Genomic DNA, 19584 nt, shown 5'->3' on the forward strand with positions numbered 1-19584 from the left:
CTTGGCATTAGCGCCTGGTGGATACGCATCCTTCTCTAGAAAGTTCCAAATGTCGTAATACCAGGGGTTCTTATCTTGAACCTCGTCTATTATGGATTTCATCTCATAAGCAGGTGTATACTTCTGTTCAATGATGATCGGACATATCTTAACCCCGAGTGGTATGTCTACCATGGAGGATAGAGTTGCCAGTGCATCAGCAAACCGGTTGTTCTCTCTTAGTAGATGTGTGAATGTTAGTTTTTCAAACCTTGGAATCAGAATGTCTAAGGTCTGATGATAAACCTTCATTTTCTCTTCGTTGACCCTCCAATCTCCATTGGCTTGAGAAATGACCAGGTTTTAGTCTCCAATGACGTCCAACCTTATTGTTCCTAGTTCTAGGGCGACTTCCAAACCTGCAATACACACCTCGTATTCTACTTCATTGTTGGACACTTTGAACCAGAGTTTGAAATTTAGGGGTGTATGGGAATCATCAGGTGCTATGAGCAACACACTTATCCCATAACCGTATTGATTAATGGCTTCCTCAAAGTACATTATCCATGTTTCCTCTTCTACTTGTCGAATCTCCTCATCTAGGAACAGATACTCTACTGCCTCATCTCCTTCTATTGGGTGGTCTTCTAGAAATTCTGCTACCGCTCTCCTTTTAACAGACTTGCGAGTGACATACTTGAGGTTTAACTCAGAGAGGAGAAGCAACTAACGAGCTAGCCTACCTGTAAGTGCCGGTTTCTCAAAGAGATATTTGATGAGATCTAATCTTGAAACTAGAATTACGAAGTGAGCTAACAGATAGTGTCTCAGCTTCCTAGTTGCCTAAACCAATGCTAAGCAAGCTTTCTCCAGGGGAGTATAACGGGTCTCGTAATCTAGCATCTTCTTGCTTAGATAATAGATGGCCATCTCCACTTTAGCTTTTGATTCTTGAGCTAGCATGCACCCCATGGTCGAATCTGTCACGAACAAATGCATAATCAGTGACTTCCTTAGCTCTGGCGGCAACAATACAAGTGGATTATGGAGGTACTGCTTGACCTGTTCAAAAGTGAACTGGCATCCATCATTCCATCGGACTTCTTCCCCTTTTTCAAGAGAACAAATAGTTCACAAGTCAAGGTTAATTTTGAGATAAACTGTCTTATGAATTGCACTTTCCCCAGAAAGTCGCGCACCTCCTTTTCAGTCCTTGATGTTGGCATTTCTAAGATGGCCTTGATCTTAGACGGATCTACTTCAATTCTCCTATGTGTGATAAAAAATCCTAGCATTTTCCCTGCAATCACCCCAAATGTGCATTTTTGTGGGTTCAACCTCAGTCTGTACTCCTTGATCCGTTTAAAGAATTTTTCCAATGCAGTGTAGTGGCCTTCTCGCTCTTTGGACTTTACAATCATATCATCCACATACACCTCAACTTCTTTATGGATCATGTCGTGCAAGATTGTGGTTGTAGCCCTAGGATATGTAGCCCCAACGTTCTTCAACCCAAAAGGCATAACTTTGTGGCAATAGGTACCCCCGGTGTGGTGAATGCAGTCTTCTCTCTGTCCTCTAGTGCCAAAAGAATCTGATTATACCCAGAAAACCCATCCATAAATGATAGCAACACATGGCCTGCGATAGAGTCTACCAACTCATGAATGTGCGGCAATGGAATGTCGTCTTTTGGACTAGCTCTGTTCAGATCCTAGAAGTCGACGTAAACCCTGATTCTGCCATCCTTCTTTGGAACTGGAACGATATTGGCCAACCAAGACGGGTACTCAGACACCATCAAGAAACCCTCATCAATCTACTTGGTGACTTCCTCTTTAATCTTCAACACCTAATCTGGACGAATTCTGCACAGTTTCTGCTTGACTGGTCAGGCTTCGGGGTCAAGAGGGATCCGGTGTTGTTCAATCTCAAGATCGATTCCAAGCATGTCTTCGTAGGATCACGTGAAAACATCTTTGAAATCTTTTAATAAAGCGATTAACCACTCGCATTCCTCCGAAGACAACGTGGACTCGATCTGGACTAAGCGGGATCCTTCTCCATGCCCACATTAATTGCAATGATTTCATCTATGAAGGGCTTTGCACACCTCTCCTCCTCTCAATCAATCAAGTTTTTCAAAGCCTGAGGAATTTCTTCGTCTTCGTTTTCATTAAAATTTTGAAAATCTTGGTCAATGTAATAAATCAACACAAAGAAGTAAACGGAATCTGCAGTATTCTCATTCATAAGTTCTGGCTCTTTGGCTACAACATACTCAAAAGAGAAAGCCAAAGAGGACCTAGGCAGGACCTTGGCATCTGGGTTGCCACCCCCAAAAATGCTAGACTTAGACTCCCTAGACTGACTCAAATCTAATTCCGACTCAATAGACTTTGTGGAATCAAATTTTGGCTCATCATCCGATTCAAAACTGGAAATAAGGCCTTTCTCCATCTGCCAAGTAAGGCATGGTGGAATCCACAACCAGTTCCTCTCTGATCATAGAAATAGTAAAGATATCCCTCAAGTTCTTCGTATTGGTCACGAGATCTATCAGGAGATCGGTCGATGCTGCCCCTACTCTAGCCTTACTGTTGTCTGAATCATCTTCTTTGCTCTGGCCAGCGTTGATGCTTGGTTCAACCCTTTCTTCATCACTGTCTAGCAGCTGATGGTCAAAAAAGATCTCAAATTCAGGGAAGCGTTTCTTCATCAAGGAATCTGCCTAAGGTTCAGGAAAGCCACAAAAGGGAAAATCCTCTCATTCCCTAACAAAACGCCCATTCAATGTTTCCCAGATTCTCCTATGGACCAACTCATAGTGCTTCCCGACTTTTGTGGCCTTGGCTCTGTCTCTCATTACTTTCCCTTTTCTTCTCCAGTCCTTTATGGTAGGTACATAGCCCAACCCAAGGGCATGCGGATTATATGGCACATCAGCTAGTGTCGTCATACCTTTTCGCCCGCTCCTTCCAAGCCCCATTCCTAGAATATGCCACAACTTGTTCATGAAATAAATGGACTGAGCACTGACATACATGCCTTCATCCGCGGCTAAGATTGTCTACACCACTCGAGCTTCCGCTAGAGTGAATCCTAAGAGAAATACATCCACGTTGCCGTGATTGATTTCCAACAACGATTTAGTTACCTCTGGCGGTGGATGAATGGATAAGTTCCCAAAAACGGTTGTCACTCCTCCCTCATGAGGGTATTTCAGCATTTGATGGAGGGTGAAGGACACAGCCTTTATGTGATGTAACCAGGGCCCCTCTAGGAGTAGGTTAAAGGTAGCTGGCACATCAAGTATATGGAACTCGATCTCATGCTTGGAAGGTCCCACTTGGACTTGCACTTTCACCGTCCCATAACTTCTTTACTCGTGTTGTCATAGGCCCGTATCACCTGGGCTGTGGGGACAAAATTTGTCAGTTTCAGGCTTATCGCATAGGCAGTGCGAGAAGGATAGACATTGATAGCAGAGTCGGTGTCCACTAAAACCACTGGCACCCAATTCTCTCTGCACTCAATAGATATGTACAATAGCATGTTATGAGCCGATCCTTCCGGCGGCGGCACTTTATCAGAGAAAGTGAGCAGTGGCTTGGTGCTACTTGGGAAGATCAGGCCCACAAGCTGCTCTGGCATAGTATCAATGGACAATTTAGCCTTATCCATTGCTGACAATACTGTCTGTCGATGTACCCTCGAAGCCATGAGGAGGCCCCAGATGGAGATATCAGCTCGGATCCTTTTGAGTTGTTTCAGAACCAGCTCCTCTTCTAGCTTCTTTTCCTTTTCCTTCTCAACTTCCCAGTCCTTTCTTGATGGTTCTACCTAATCCAAGTGTGGAGGTTTAAAATACCATCCACTTCTGGTGAGATGGTCTATTTCTTCAAAATACCATGTACTGTCTGGGATATGATCTCCCCAATCTTCGTCGGTATGGGCAAGATGAAGATCGCTATCTTTCTACCATTCACCATCAGCTGTCGACAAATAGGTGTCTGACTCAATTCGAATCACTCCTACAGGACAAGTAGCCTCCTTCGGGCAACAAGATGCCATGGCCTTCTAGCTATCCTCGATCCTCTCCCTTTCAAATTGCACCAATACGGCTTCCTGTTCAGCATTTGTAGTTTCCATAACGCCCAATTCTTGGGTTGGTTTTCTCGCACAAGTATCCTCTGGCAGTTTCCCTTTTTCTTCAATCTTCTCAGCTACCACAGCTACCCCAACTTGCTTTCTCTCTAGTTTAACTCCAATTTCTTTTTCCTTGTCAGATTCATCACTCAACCATCCTGCATTATCAGTTGACCTATTCAGATCAAACCAATCAATCTACACATTACCTTCATCTAGTTCGTCGAAGAATTGTAGGTTGTCCAAATCTTCTTCAAGATCTTCAAGGTCATCTAACCCTTTGCTTGGGTCGTCTTCCTGAACCACATTAATGTCAACTGAGGCTGGCAGTACTACCTCAGGCCTGGGTTGAGCAGCATGAACAATATAGTGGCTCGGGTCATACTCCCCCTCAAATAAGTCCCCGGGACATTCTGACTACAAACCAGTACCTCCTTCTAAGGTCAACACCTCCTCTACTATAGATGTTGTCACCACTAATTTGTGAGGTTCAAGTTGTGGACGGGATGTGTCCATCATGCACAAGTCTGTGCCTTCAGGCTTTAGTAGGTTGGAGGGGGTGATATAGATGTTGGGGTCATAGGAGGTGGGTAGTGTATGGATAAGGTGGATGTTTCTGGGTAGGGGACTTGGTTGTGGGTAGGGAGGGGGTTAGTGATCACATTTGGCTTTTGGGATAGAGCTATGACCTTGTTGTCGATGAGATCTTGAAACTCATGACGTAAGCAGAAGCATCGGTCGATGTCATGGCTGTGTTGTTGATAAAAAACAGAGTATTTGGTGGGATCGTGCTTGGGTGGAAGAGGGTCCGGAAGTGGTCGAGGTTCTAGGGGTTTCAGGTGCCCCTTTTTTATTAGCACTTGCATAGCTCAAGATAGGGTCATGTAGAGCTAGTTGAAAATTCTAACCAGAGGTCGGGTATGGTTGGAAGTTTGTGGGCCCATGTTGGCGAAGGGGTCGGCAGTTTTGGTTATCATGACAACACTCACTTTTGACGGCCTTGCAATTGTGCTACCCCCAGCAGCATTGGAACTGCGAACAAATGGCCTCTTGGCCAGCTCCTTGTCATCAGTGATGATCCCCTGCTTCATGGCGTCTTCAATTTGGACCCCTATTTCATAAAGTTCTTTGAATGTAAATAAGGGGAGAACAATCATTTTCTGCAGTAGCTAGCCATGCAAGTTCTGGACAACCATTCTAATCTGGTCTTTCTCTGAAGGTCGAGTGGTCATCATTAACACTTTGGCCCACCATTTAGTTACAAACTCGAAGAAACCTTCCTTTCGCTCCTGACGCGTCGCTTCAAGATCACAAGTTGTGATCTCGATCTACGTATTGTAGGAGTATTGAGCAATGGACTTGGCCAATTCCTCCTAGTTCTACCTCACAGAATCTTCTAACTTAGCGTACCAGATGGCATCTTTACCCAACATAGTTTGGCTGAAGAGGGATAACTTCTGCAGTCTAGTCAAACCCATTGGTCCTAAGACAACTAAAAACAGTCGTAGATGTACCATTGGGTCTCCGATACCATCAAAGCGGTCAATATACGGCATTTTGAACCACTATGGTAACGTAAGTACAGATTTGGTGTACCCATCCTCTATATTTGGAATGGAGTTAACCCCTTGTGCTTTCTTAAACAATTTTTTGAGTTTGTTAATTTTAAGCGCAGTTGGGTCAACCTCGGATTCAAACGGTGCCTCGGCCTGGTAAACCGGAGCTCTAGAAGTCTGTATTGGAATGGGTTCTGTTGGGACGAGAAAAATCTAAACACCCTCAGACTGTGGATCTTGAGTCGTAGTAGCATTGGTTGTGGTACTGGGCACAGGAATAGCCACGGTGGGTACATTCGATGCAGAAGCTGCAAATGGCTGTTGTTGTTGTTGCTGTAACCTAGTTGTGACCTCAGCTTGGCGAGCCATATCATGTTGGAGTGAGTCGACTGATTGCTATAGACGGATTAGCAGGTCCTCCAAATTTGATGAAGGGTATTGTGCCATTCCTGGAGTAAATGACTGTTCTTGAGGTAGACTGAGTATGGGTAAGCTGAGGGGTGATTGCTACAAGAACTGAACTGGTGAACTTTGTTTGATCCTCCTTCACCTTGTAACTGATGATAGTGAGGCAAACACAGGCTGTCCCCAAATACAATCTCCGACCTTGCAAAGTCTTCCAACACGGATCCAGAGTACTTAGGGGATATCAGAACTTTCTGAAGCTATGGTTTTATACCACCTTGCAAAAGAAATAAAGAAAGAGCAAAACAAAATCAGAAATCAAACAACACCTTAGCTAAGATGTCATTAGAACAGATATGATCAAAGTTGTAGGACTATACTCCCCACTGCATTCTACCCGAAAATAGATACCAATTGTGCCACTAATATGAGCATTCTTGTACAGTTTTCACTACAAAACACATACCAGTTAAAGAGAGCCAAAACACCTCTATGAGGGGGGTAGGGTTACCCTATCCTAGTTTGGATATGAACTATAGAAATGAAAGGAGGATCAAGTGGTACGATGGTCATTCAAATCCGAAGGTTGTGTTTCCAACATGACAGAGCCCACAACCGGCCAGCTTTTTCGTAAGCTTTTTAGGCAAGCCGTCCAGGAATAGAAGATGAAAAACATAGTGACTTAGACTAACGATGCAGATGCAATGCAAAGAACATATATCTGTAAATAAATTTCCCGTCATGAAGTCCAAGTCAAGTTCCCTAGTTTCCCCAACAAAATCGCTAGAAACTATAGCTGGTTTTTAGTTGCTCCTCGGAAGGGTTTAGTCTCCTCGGATATGATAACCCTATAGTTCGGACTCCTGTGATTCTGAATTTGATTTCACAAGTGCAATGTGAAACAGAGAAAAAAAAAACACAAATGAGTCCAAATCCGACAAATCTTTTAAAAAATCCATTTATAATCAGAAATACCAAAAATGGACAGCATTACCAGATTTCAGAGTTGCCACCAAAATATTTTTGGGAAATTTAGGAAACCCATGACTCATGCCAAAGGCCACTTTTCTGTCATAAGCAAAGTGTCTTAGCTCAGGAACTTAGGTATGAGAAAGGAAGGTCTTGAATTGAGCACCCCACTCACCTGATCAAAGATTGACCTCTACTAATCATGATGTGATTACCTGATTATTATGCTATCTTTACTATGTGATGCACACAAATATAGACTAATTCGCCCATTTTTGGAACGTTTTGATTTCATGTTTCAAGAAAGGGTGGTTAACCCCTCCACCTTGAGTAGCTTTTAAATCACAAGTTTCAACCCACAAAACAGTCCAAAACAGAGTATAAATACCAAGAAAAAGAGGAGTGAAGAGTAGGCAAAGATGGCAAGAGTAATACCTTTGAAGAGAAGACACTCTTTTGTTCACAAACCACAAGGTGGTCACTCTAAAGGACTGAAATTTTAGCTCCATAATCTCAGCAAGGAGCCTCAAAATATTGGTTTAGGAAGTGTATATATAGTGTATGTATATTGCAAGATAGAGAAGGAGAGTGTTTAGCAGGATTTGGGCACTTGGAGAATTTTTCTAACCTAAAACCATAAGGGATGGTCAAGTATTTATAGAAAAATAGGTTCCTCAGTCGGAAATATCTATGTTGACCCAGCTGGTGTAGTGCATGACCATGGAGAGATAGCTGGCAGCAAAATATCTACCAGTCTGGAAACATTGTCGGCCGGCCATGTAGGAGGACGGCTGGCCACTAAAAATTGGCCTGCCAGCCACCTGTTGGCCAGCAGGCCTTTGAGTGGTCATGCTAGAAACAATTAGGTTTTGGTCCACAGGAGGTGCAAGGTTTTAGGCTCTAAAACTCAAAACCGAATCTCTTTGCTGAAGAAATTAAACAATTTGTACAGCGTACTAATTCATCATTGAGTGTTCACCATGAGGCGTCCAAGTCTTAAAGGCGATCAAAAATGGGGTGTCTACAGTCGCCATGATACGCCCTAGATTCTTGTCGGTATGGAACGAAGAGGGCATGTCCAGCGTTGTCTATTGACCAAATAGGGTCCTTAGGCAATTTAGCATGGACCAAGGTATCTCACATGCTCTTCTACTCCAAACAGACTTCCATCAGAGTTTCCAGCGATTTGCTCGTGATTACACCGCCTTAGCAACAGACTATTTTGGCATCGCAACCTCAACTCTTTTTTCCAATTTTTATAACAGTGATCCAGTTGTCCCTACAGTGGAACCCATTCCACAACTTTACTTATCTTTTCGTCTCCTTTCTGGTCGCGAGGAACAGACCAGTCGGTTTTGTCATTTCAAATTTTTATCTTTGCCTATCGTAGAGGAGTCTTATCTATTTGGGGCGATGTCTGTCCAACCTTTACAAGTCGTTCTTCCATCTATCGGTACAACAGCATGTATGACTCGCTCTCAGCTAAGGGCAATCCAGGAGGCAGTGCCATCAGTTGCTGAGGCTCGTGCCTCGCCAACTAGGAAAAGACTTCGTAAGGTACCTATACTTAGAACATATTCTGCATTCTTCTATACCTCCTTGGGCTTTTCATCTTTATTTTAATAGTTACATTGTCTCTTTCTTTTCACGGCCTATTGGTCTCAAGACATGGTACTATTTCGACCATACCACCTTTGGGCCTTCGAGGTCCTTCGACTGCCATTGGACTTTCCTCGAATTCAAACAATGACGACAACCTTCCTATCACTTCAAGGATTACCAAACTTAGAACCCATAGATTGATACTCCTGGATGTTGAGGAAGAACCAACTGTTGAGGCTGAGCTAGTCGATGAGGCTGAGACAATTATTGAGGCTAAGCCAGTGATTGAAGCTGAGCCAATGGTTGAGGCTGAACCAGTGATTGAGGCTGAGCCAATGGTTGAGGCTGAGCCGATTGCTAAGGCTAAAGATATGGAAAAAGGTCATGATATCTCTCCTATTGAAAGTGGGTAAGTCCCCCTTACTGCGGAAGTTACAGAGGGTGGTATGATTGTTGAGGGTGTTGAGGCTCCAAACCTTGTCGATCCCATTCATTCTGACTATTCCTCCGTTGGTGGGGAAGATTTTGTTCCTGAAACTCCAAGAGGCGAGCATGGAGTAAAAGAGCAACTTGAAGTTGGGCCACCCCCAATGGAAACCAAATCTGGGAATTCTTCTCAATCCACTGAGTCTCCTCTAGTCCAACAAACCATAACTTTTGGTATCCCAGTTGCTGAGGGAGGTGAAGATGTAGCAGTTGCTCCTAATGTGGGCCCCTCAAGTTTGACTCAACTTGCAGAGGCAGCTGTCAACTTGGCCACTCCTGGTGCTACTGTAGCCGTTGGTACTTCTAACCCAATTACCTCAACAACTTCTGAGTAACTTGTTGATCTATACCCCACTTACTTTCCTAGGGTGCCAGCTAATCTTGGGGAATCACAAGACTTCTCTACAGGGATGGACACCACGACTGTGCCAGATTTGAATGTTGGGGACTACCACATGGATGATCTTTTTTCGGAGCGGCAGGGCGATGTGAGCATTTTTGGCATATCCCGCGAGATCAGTCCACCTAGCCACCTCCCAACATCTACCCACTCCAATGCTGCTGAGCAGTCATCTTCAGGGAAGGTGCGTCACCTTTAGACTTTTGGTCGCTCTACAAGTCTCATTCGCATAATTCAAGTTGGCAGTGGTATAAGAGAGTCTTCACAGCCTTCAGTGAAAGTTTCTTTTCTGAACTATTAGGTCTCCGCTGAAATTGCTCCCATCCTTGTCCACATCCAGGCATTGTACCCTAGTACCTTTACTGCTTTCAATGTCCCAGGTTCGATTATGCAGACAGTGCTGTTAGAGTCCTTTGCCAATTTTATTCACAACCTCGCCACGAAGAAGGTTCTGACAACTTCTGGCAAGTTTGTAGAGAGTGCTAAGGCAAATCTTAGTGGCTTTGAAAGGAATGGTTTGGACTTATCGTAGATGAGGGCTAGGCTCCAAGCAGTTGATGGTTTTCTCGAGCATGCGAATATTGTGGCTATGATTACTTTCTTAGAAGAGACCATTAGAGACTATGAGGGTGCTTTAGAGCAACATCGTCCGAACCTAGCTCGGTTCAGGGAGAAAGACTCCGCTCTTGTTGCTCAGTTTCCTTGGGAAGTGACTTTGATGGACTCCCTGATGAAGGGTTTAATTTGATGTATTGTGACCCGTTATGGTTTTTTCTTCCTCTTTTTTTTTTTTTTTTAACACTCCTGCTATCTTTTTCTTTCTTCTCTTTTCCTTTGAACATTGTAATCATGCTTTGGAAAACTTGATTTCTATGAGAAGTAAAGATATTAAGTAGTTGAATTCCACTTCGTTGCCTTCCTTTCATTGTCTTTACATAACTTCTCAAGACAACTAGTACTTTTGCCATGAATAGGATTACATTGTGACTAAGTGTTTACAAGAGTAACAAGTTCACTAAGTGTATGACACTTTCTTTACACTTTGCTTTGGAAATATTAACAAGAGAAACTTACAACTTTTTTCTGGACAAAAAAGAAATCAAGGAAAATGTTCCTTTACATACTTAGCTTTGATAGGGCCAGTTCTGAACCCGTCATCTACTCTTGTCAACTTGTAATACGCACTGCTGCTTGCCTCAGCAACTTTGTAAGGGCCATCCCACCTTGGTGAGAACTTGGGGATTGGTTGCCCCCGCATAATTGCGTCCACCATCTTCCATACCAAGTCCCCCTCTTTAAACTCCTTGTGTTGAATAAACTGATTGTAGGTGCGGGCTATGGACTAATGATACTTTTCCATTGCCTGCGAGGCCCGATCTCTTCTTTCTTTGGCTGCCTCTATGTCGTTCATTCTGCTATTTGGAAGTACGTGTGTCGTCATAGCCATTCTTGCTGAGGGTACTAGCAACTCAACTGGTAACACAGCTTTAGACCTATACACTAGGGAAAATGGGGTTGCCTGGGTCAGCTTCCTCCTTGATGTTCTATATGCCCAGAGTGCTACAAGGAGTTATTTAGAACATGTGTCCCCTGCTTCATCCATCATTTTGCTCACTATTCAGATGAGGGTTCTGTTGATTGCCTCAGCTTGTCCATTCCCCTGAGGATAGTATGGAGTAGACTTGTAATGCTTGATTTGGTAGGTATCCAGCAACCTTCCCACATGGCGATTTACAAAGGGAGTTCCATTATCAGACAACATCACTTTGGGTATGTCAAACCTATAGATGATGTTTTCCTTAATGAAGTTGGCCACTCCTGTTCCGTCTGCTGAATTGTACTTGCATGTGGGATATAATCTCCATTCTCAACTTAAATGATGAAGAGATGATCAAAAGCATGAACTTCAATCGAATTTCAATATGGATCATATACTTCATGCTCAAATATACAAATTCATGGCAATTTCTTGCATGCATGCTTATAATGATTTCATAATCATGAAATTCAACTCATTTTATGTTCTTGATCACCATCTAACTTTGAATCCACAAAATTACAAACTCAAACTCATGAATTTACTCACCTAGGAGCTCCAATCTTTACAAATGTAGTTAAATCTTGAGTTAATCTTCAAGATCACCAAGCTCCTTGATCAATTCTCTATCTTGAGTTCCCTCCCTCTCTAAATTTGGCACTCTCACTCTCTCTAGAGTGTAATCTCAGCCAAAGGAGAGAAATGAGCTCAAAACAATGCTCAAAAATGCAAATAGGCCACTTATATATGTTGGCCTAATCAAGTTTGATTAAGGCTAAGTAATTAATCCAAATTTAATCATTCTGAATCTAATTATTTTGATCCGAATCAATTTCTAATTAAATTTCACCGTAGGCTCTAAAAATTACGTTAATCACAATGGCGTAATCAATTTCGGTTTCTGTGGCCGATAGGGCCTTCAATTTAAATTCTAAAGCAGAAAGTCAAATAGATTTTCCTACGATGAACAGATAGAGATTCGAAAATACATATAATCATGTAATTATTACTCAAAACCATATCAAGTATATAATCACAATCATAATCAAGATCAATTAGCATAATGCGAAACAGGGTTATCACACTACTGGTGTTCTTCTTTTCTCGATGACGATGGCTATACTATCATCTGGTATGTCCACCTTTGCCCCCAGTGCAGCCAAGGCATCGGGGAAACAGTTGTGTGTTTGAGGAGTGTGCTGGATTTAGACATCATCAAACTAAGTGAGCAACTTCTGAACTATGGTGCGGTATGGGCCAAAAAAGGCTCATTCAAGGCGAAATCACCCAGTGTTTGCTTGACAACTAACTTGGAGTAGCCCCAAATTTTCAACTTGCAGAGGCCTTTCTTTTGGGCAGCAATCAAACCCAATATCAGCGCCTCATATTCAGCCTCGTTGTTTAAACATTCAAAGTCAAGCTTATATGATAAATGGAACTTCTCCCCCTCTTAACTGGTTAGTGTTATGCCAGCTCTACCTTTCCCAGCCCCAGAGGCCCCATCAAATTTCAAATCCTAATAAGTCTCAATCACAGTTTGCTGAGACATGGACCTCACCAGGTAGAGGTACCTCTACAGGTTCATGTTCACCAAATAGGAATTGTGCTAGCAAGTCTGCAAGTGCTTGGCTCTTAATAGCCTTGGGTGTAATGCAAGTAATGTCATATTCAGCTAGAGTCAAAAACCATCTTGCCATTCTCCCAGTCAGAGTGGGCTTGCTCAGTAGGTAGCGGAGTGGATCACTCCTGGTCACAACCTAGATCAGGTGTGCCAAAAAATAATGGCCAACTCCTGTGCTGTGAAGATTAAGGCCAAACAATGCCTCTAAATTGGAGTATACAATGATTCAGCACCATTGATCTTGTGACTAATGTAATAGATTGGCTTCTCAACGCCATCTATGTCTTGGACAAGTAAAGCTCCAATAGACCAAGGTGTAGAGGTAAGGTACAGTAGCAGAGGCTTTTCAAGCTGTGGGGTAATCATTGTAAGTGGTGAGGTAAGTGCTTTCTTCACCATATCAAATGCCTGTTGGTGTTCTTGTAACCATTCAAACTTGTGATTCCCATTCAACTATGTCCCAAAGGAAAAGGTTATCTCAGCAAGGGCTAGAATGAATCTCCTGAGGTATGACACTTTGCCTAAGAATTTCTTCAAGGCGTTTTGAGAGTATGGCAGTGGCATCTTGTAGACACCCCATTTTTGACCGTCCTCAAGACTTGGAAGTCACCGTTTGAACACTCGGTGATCATCTATGTTTGTGTTCGTCTTGAGTTCTTGGAGGTCTCGGCCACGCGCCTTGCCTCAAGACCTCTCGACTTGCCCGTTTTGTGTTTGGTTTTGGACCAAACACTTGTGTTTTGCTTTTGAGGAGCAGGGAATGGCTTGTTGGCCATCCCCACATCTCACCGGCCATGGCTTGAGGCCACCAGCCATTGTTTTGTTGCCATCGGCCAAATGTTTGGTCGGTCGGCACTCTTTGTGGTCGGTCGACCATTTATTTGGTCAATTTGACATTTTTGGTTGGCCGACCACTGTGCATCTGCTTTTGGCAGATATTTTGTGCCAGCTGTGATAGCTGGCACCCACTTTGCACCCTCTCCATACACATGTATAGAGGGATTTCACTCTTGCTTAGCTTGTTTTGTAAGCTTTGCAAGAGTGAATCTCTTTAAGAGGAGGCCTTCTCCTCCCTCCTCTAGGGTTCCAGAAGTTCAAAGGGAGGGTCTGAGATTAGGGTTAGGGTTGTGTATCTATTATATCTCTATATCTTCCTCTCTTTGTGTATTTGTGTGTGTTTGTCCTTACTATTGTGCACAAACACTTAGTGTTACACTTTCCTTTAGCTACTAAGGTACTAAGGAGTGATTTCCAGAGTTTTTGAGTGGATTCAAGCTTGAGGAAGCGACTGGAGCTCAGTTCTTGAAAGGGGTCTTCAAGGGTAAGAACTTTGCTCTTTATTCCCCATTTTTGCATAGGCTTTTAGTCATCCTTGCATCTATATTTAAGCTTAACTTATAACATATAAAAGTTCTGATTTTAAGTGCTTAAAATAGTTGTTTAAGGTTGTTTTTGTGTTTGGGGTTGTTTGACCCCTCTTAGGCCTTGTTTGGCCCCCATTTTGTGCTACTTTGGTGAGCTTCGGGACCACCTTGTTTGGGTCTCCTCACCACTGAAATCCAGAGGGATTTTAGTGATGGGGATGGTGCTTTAAGGTCCTAAGAAGGAGAGGGCCATCCCCTCTCCTTGTTGCCTTCAATGTTGGCCATTTTAGCCTCATGTGTGAGCATCTCGTTTAAGTGCATGTTGGCCATGTCTTAAGTGTTATTTGTGCTTATTTTTCCATGATATAGCACTGTTTTTAATTGGTTTAGACACACCATGCATGCTTAGCATACTTGTCTTGTAATGCCATGAATTGCCTTAACATGTGCCTAGCATTTAGACCACCATGCTTACTTGTTTTGGCCTAGCTTTGTGAAGCTTTTATGCATGTTTTAGTGTGCCCAAGGTCTTTTTTTGGTTGTTCGGGTCATCCATACTTTGGTTTGTATAGCTACCATGTAATCCCCCTTGTGAGCCTTGAGTGTTGACCCCTCTAGCATGCTTTACTTGCTTGTTTTAGTGGTTTGGCACCACTTATAGCATCATTTTAGTCCTTGTGGTATGCTTGTATACTTGCATTTGATGCCCCTTTAATGCTTTAAAAGGCTTGTGTCTTATGCTCCATGTTTAGACCTTTATGTATGCTTCCATGTTTAGACCATTTAGACGCCATCTAGGTGCGTCTTTGGTCTTGTTTAGACCTGCATTGGACCTGTTTTAGGTCCTCCTGGCCCTTTGGGGCTTTCTTCATATAGCTTTGGTTTAAGCCCCCTCTTGAGTCTTGGACATTGTTGCATGCTTGGCTTGTCTTGTTTACTTGGTTTGGCACCTTTATAACATGATTTTCAGAGCTTAGTATGCATGCCATATGTCCATGTTTGTCCCTTTTAAGTGCGCTTAAAAGTTGCTCTTTGATGCTTAAGTTTTGAACCATTGGTGCATGCATGTTTGTGTGTGTTTTGGCCTTCATTTCCTTAGCATTCGGCCACTGTTTTGGGCTTATTTGAGAGCTGCCCAAACTAGTCTAAGGCCCTCATTCGCGTGTTGTTGCATGCTAGCCTTGCATGTTGTTACATACTTGGCCTATCGCATGTGTTGCATGTTTGAATCAAATTGCATTTGGCATGCATTTCCTCTTGTTTTGATTGCTTAACATGTTATATGTCTTGCATGTTTGCATGTTCACATTGCATCTTTGCATGCTTGTTAACTTGCATACTTGTTACATATTTGCATCTTAGCATGCCTGTTTGCATCCTCATGTTGCATGTTTAGCTTGCATGCCTAGGTTGCATTTCACTAAGCATGTATGCCTTGCCTCCTGAATTGATTATAATAGAGGTTAGGCCTCCATTGTTTGTTTATGTGCATTTTATTCCACACCAAAATGCATAACTTGGTTTCTTGGGCCATCACGCATTGAAATGCGCGATTGGTGATCCGAGAATCGAGTACCATACCCCTTTGAGTCATAAACATGATAAGGGGTGTAGTGGTACAAACATTGCTTTGAAATGCATTGCCATACCTTGTTTTGCCCTCTGCTGCTGTCAAAACAGGTTCCTGCAGGAAGATATGGCCAGTCGGCCATCTCCAGTGCTGGCCGGCTATCCGTTTCTAGCCGATGGCTTTATAGATGGTCGATGACCACTTACCTTTGGCTGGTGACCATTCCTCATGGTCGGTGGCATTTCCCAGTGTTCAGAGAGTGTACCTTGGGACTTGTGCAGTCTTCAGAGGAGGAAAACAGTGAAAACAGAGGCAACTTGTGCATGGCAGTGGGTTTCCGAGCGAGGCCGAGCCTACGTGCATTGGGCCCTCTTCCCGAAGTGGTTTTATCGCTTTATTAGCTTAGTTAATTTGCTTAACTAGTTAATTGGTCTGTAATTAATTAATTAGCTTGTAGGTTAATTAATTTGTATTATTCTTTCGGACCCTCCGAGCGAGGGCAATTGTGTAATAAGCGTGTGTGAGTGTGTGTATGTCTTCGAACCCCACTCTTTCTCCCTTTATTTACCAGCTTTTGATGGTTAGTATTAGGGCATATTCAATTTAGCATACCTTATGCTATGCATGCGTGCGTCATTCATCAGCATTGCATGCACCGGGCTCGGCGCATCATGCTAACTGCATAGTATTTCAACTCTAACTTGAATATATGTTATCTGGCACATTTCACATGCCATCCATAGATTAGCCGAGCCTATTCTAGTGACATTTTGTATGCGATGCACTAGCCACTTTAACATGAACTAGGATCATGCATGATTACTAACTAGTTTCTTGTTTTGGCTTGGAGTACACTGTGAGCGTTTTATACTTTAGCATCTCGCATGAGTGTGAATGTTAAACATGACAGCATGCTTACCATGTGGCTATATGCTTATGTGATATAAACTGCCTGAATGCCTGTGGATGAAGGTTGGATTGTTTGAGTTGGAACAACTCATTGAAATCCGTGTTTTAGCGCGCGCCTACAGTTTCTGGCGACTCTGCTGGGGAGTTAGAGAACTTGACTCGAACTCATGATATCTTGTTTTACTACACTTATGTGTTTCTTTGCATTGTATTTGCATCGGTGCGCCTAGGACACCTTGTTTGTCGTCTGCCATTCCTGAACGGTTTGCCGGAGGCTCACTTTGAGAAGCGTGCCATAAGGCTGATCGGTTACGGGCTCTGCCACGATGGGAACACAAACCCCGGTTGTCACCGGGGCACCCTTCTTGACCATTCGACCTAGTGCATATTCGGAATCCATAGTGACCATTCCAAGCTAGGATAGGTTGCTTACCCGATTATAGGTTGTTCGAAACCGCTTCGTGCGTAGTGAAACCCTAGCTCCTGACAAAATAGGACAGTGAAACCCTACCCCAACATAGGGGTGTTTTGGCTCTCATTTACTTGCTATGTGCTTTTAGAGTGTGTCTCTACAGGGAATGCGCATGTCAGTTTGCAAGTTTGAATACTAGGCTTGAGGGTATCAGTATCAGTGTTTTGGGGAATCAATTATATCTGCGGGTATCAGATTCAGTTTTTGGGGCAGTGATTTTGGGGAATAGTGATCAGTAGTAGAGTACAGTTATTCAGCTATGCTTGTGTCTGTTCTGATTGGGCCGAAATGCTGCGTGTTTTCTCTTTTAGTTCAGAGATTTAGTACAGAATAGCCAGTGTTCTCCTTTGTTGAGACAAGACAGACATCTGATCCATCAGTCACCGTTCAGTCCAGCATACTTATGATGACGCAAAGTTCAGAGGAAATTATGGTTATGGCAGCCGCATTAGACCAAGGAATCATCTTGCAGGATGAGACCAATGTTGATGTACCGCATCCGCCCAGGTCGCCTGTCGCACACCCGATCTAGACACCCCAGTTGTTTCAAGCTCGTGAGCCCACCACGTTTGAGTTAATGGGAATGATCGGCGACCTCCAGAGATCTGTGGCCGATCTGGCCTATGGGATGTCGGTTTCGCCACCAGCTGCACCATATGCCGGGAATTTCATATCGCAAGAGCCCTCGCTACTGGGATGAATTGTGATCAAGCTGGCAATGACATGTCAACAACAACCGGGTTTCGCTCTGATATAGCAACCCAAACCCTCGATCAGGCTGAGGCTAGAGGTAAGAACAAAGTGGGAACAGATGCTGATCCGGTTGAGCAACTAATGTGGGAAGTCGAGGCTTTGAAAGCCGGGGGAATAAATAAGCAGCAGGTATTCGCAGTTGTGGCTTAGACTGTGGATAATGCTTTCCCCACTCCAACCAAAGGTAGTTCAAGCCAGGCTGAAGATCGGGATAGGCCCCGTCATGCCAGAACAGTTCCTTCCATTCCCAACTTTGCACCTGGGAAAGATCAGAAAGCCAAGGCAGTGCCTGCCGACCCTTTCGCTAGTGCGTCTAGCAAGAATCCTCAGACTTCGAAGTATCTGCCTCGAGGGCGCAGAGTCTTTCATGCCCTCTACATGCCTTTGTCTAGGGCATTTCAAATTTTGGCTAAAAAGGGGCATCTTAAACCCCTCGAGCCTCGACCGCTCCCAAAGAATCTTCCTCTCACACATGATGCTGCCTTGTACTGTGCGTACCACCAGCAAACCGGTCACAGCACTGACGGTTGTTTCTGCCTTCGCCACGAAGTGCAAGATTTGATCGACAATGAGGTCATCCTCTCACCCACCTCAGCAAAGTCTGTTACCACTGAGCTGTTGGACTTCGAGGATACTACAAGTATGTGATCAGGGGTTGGACCACCTACGGGCGACACTCGGTGTATTTCAGATGTGGCATTTGGCACGCACTATTGGGAGCATTTGCGAATGTAGTTTTGTAATTTCTGGCTTGGGTTTTGAGTCATCTCTTTGTTTTTGTTTTGAATCTGTCTCATTGTCTTGAGTCAGTCTTTTTGCTCAAAGGTCTGTCTTGTTGTATCGAGTCAGTCCCATTGTATAGAATGTCAGGTGATTCCGGGGTTGTTGCCTCGAACACCATTTTGTTTTGCAATTATCTTTTTGCTTTCTTTTTGAGTCTGTCTCTGCTGTGGAGCCAGTTGCAACCAGGGAAATCTAAATGAAATGGCTGCGGCTATCATGTTTTCTGTGTTTATTACTACCTTGAGCTAGTTGTGCTAGAGGATTTGAATGAAACGGCGGAGCATCTCACTTACTCTTCTGCACCCCAAACTCATTGCATTGACCTAAGTTTTTCAAAACGTTTTGAACACTGCGGTGATGAAAACGAAGAGGAAGGAATTCCTCGGGTTTTGCAAAAATTTGATCAATTGAAAGAAAGAGAGGCTTGCTAAGCCCTTAATGAATGAAATCACGTTTGTTAACATGAGTACTGAGAAGGACCCTGCCTTGATCCAGATTGGTTCCGCACTATCTTCAGCGCGAGCAATTTGTCGCTTTCTTAAAAAAAAAAAACTTTCAAAAACAAAATGTTTTGTGCATTCCTGCGGAGACCTGTGTGGAATCGCTCTTGAGATTGTGCAGCTTAGGATCGCTCTCAGCCTCAAGATTCAATCCCTTTGCTCTCAAAACCTTGACCTTGAATTCAGAATGATCAACAGTCAATCGCAATGTGAGGCCTATGTGGCCAGATTTGAAGCAGCCCTCGAGCAAGAGGCAAGGAAAGTCAGATCAAGAAGATCAGACCTCATCAGAAGAAGCTTGCAAAGCTAAATCAGAAGCGCCCTCGAACTAGGGGCAAAAATGTCCGATGTGCTCGAAGAGTCGAAGATGGATCTTTCTGTAAATCAATACAACAGCCACTCTCCTGATTACAGATGGCTTCAAAACCCTAAAACCATTTGGCATGGACTTGTTACACTTTTACCCTTTAAGAGGCTCGTTGGGCCGAAAACCTGGAAGGGCGACCCAGGCAAAAGTTAGAGCAAG

The sequence above is a fragment of the Camellia sinensis genome, chromosome 11, assembly GCF_055761805.1.
Source record: "Camellia sinensis isolate YWXY chromosome 11, ASM5576180v1, whole genome shotgun sequence".
Classification (NCBI taxonomy): Eukaryota; Viridiplantae; Streptophyta; class Magnoliopsida; order Ericales; family Theaceae; genus Camellia; species Camellia sinensis.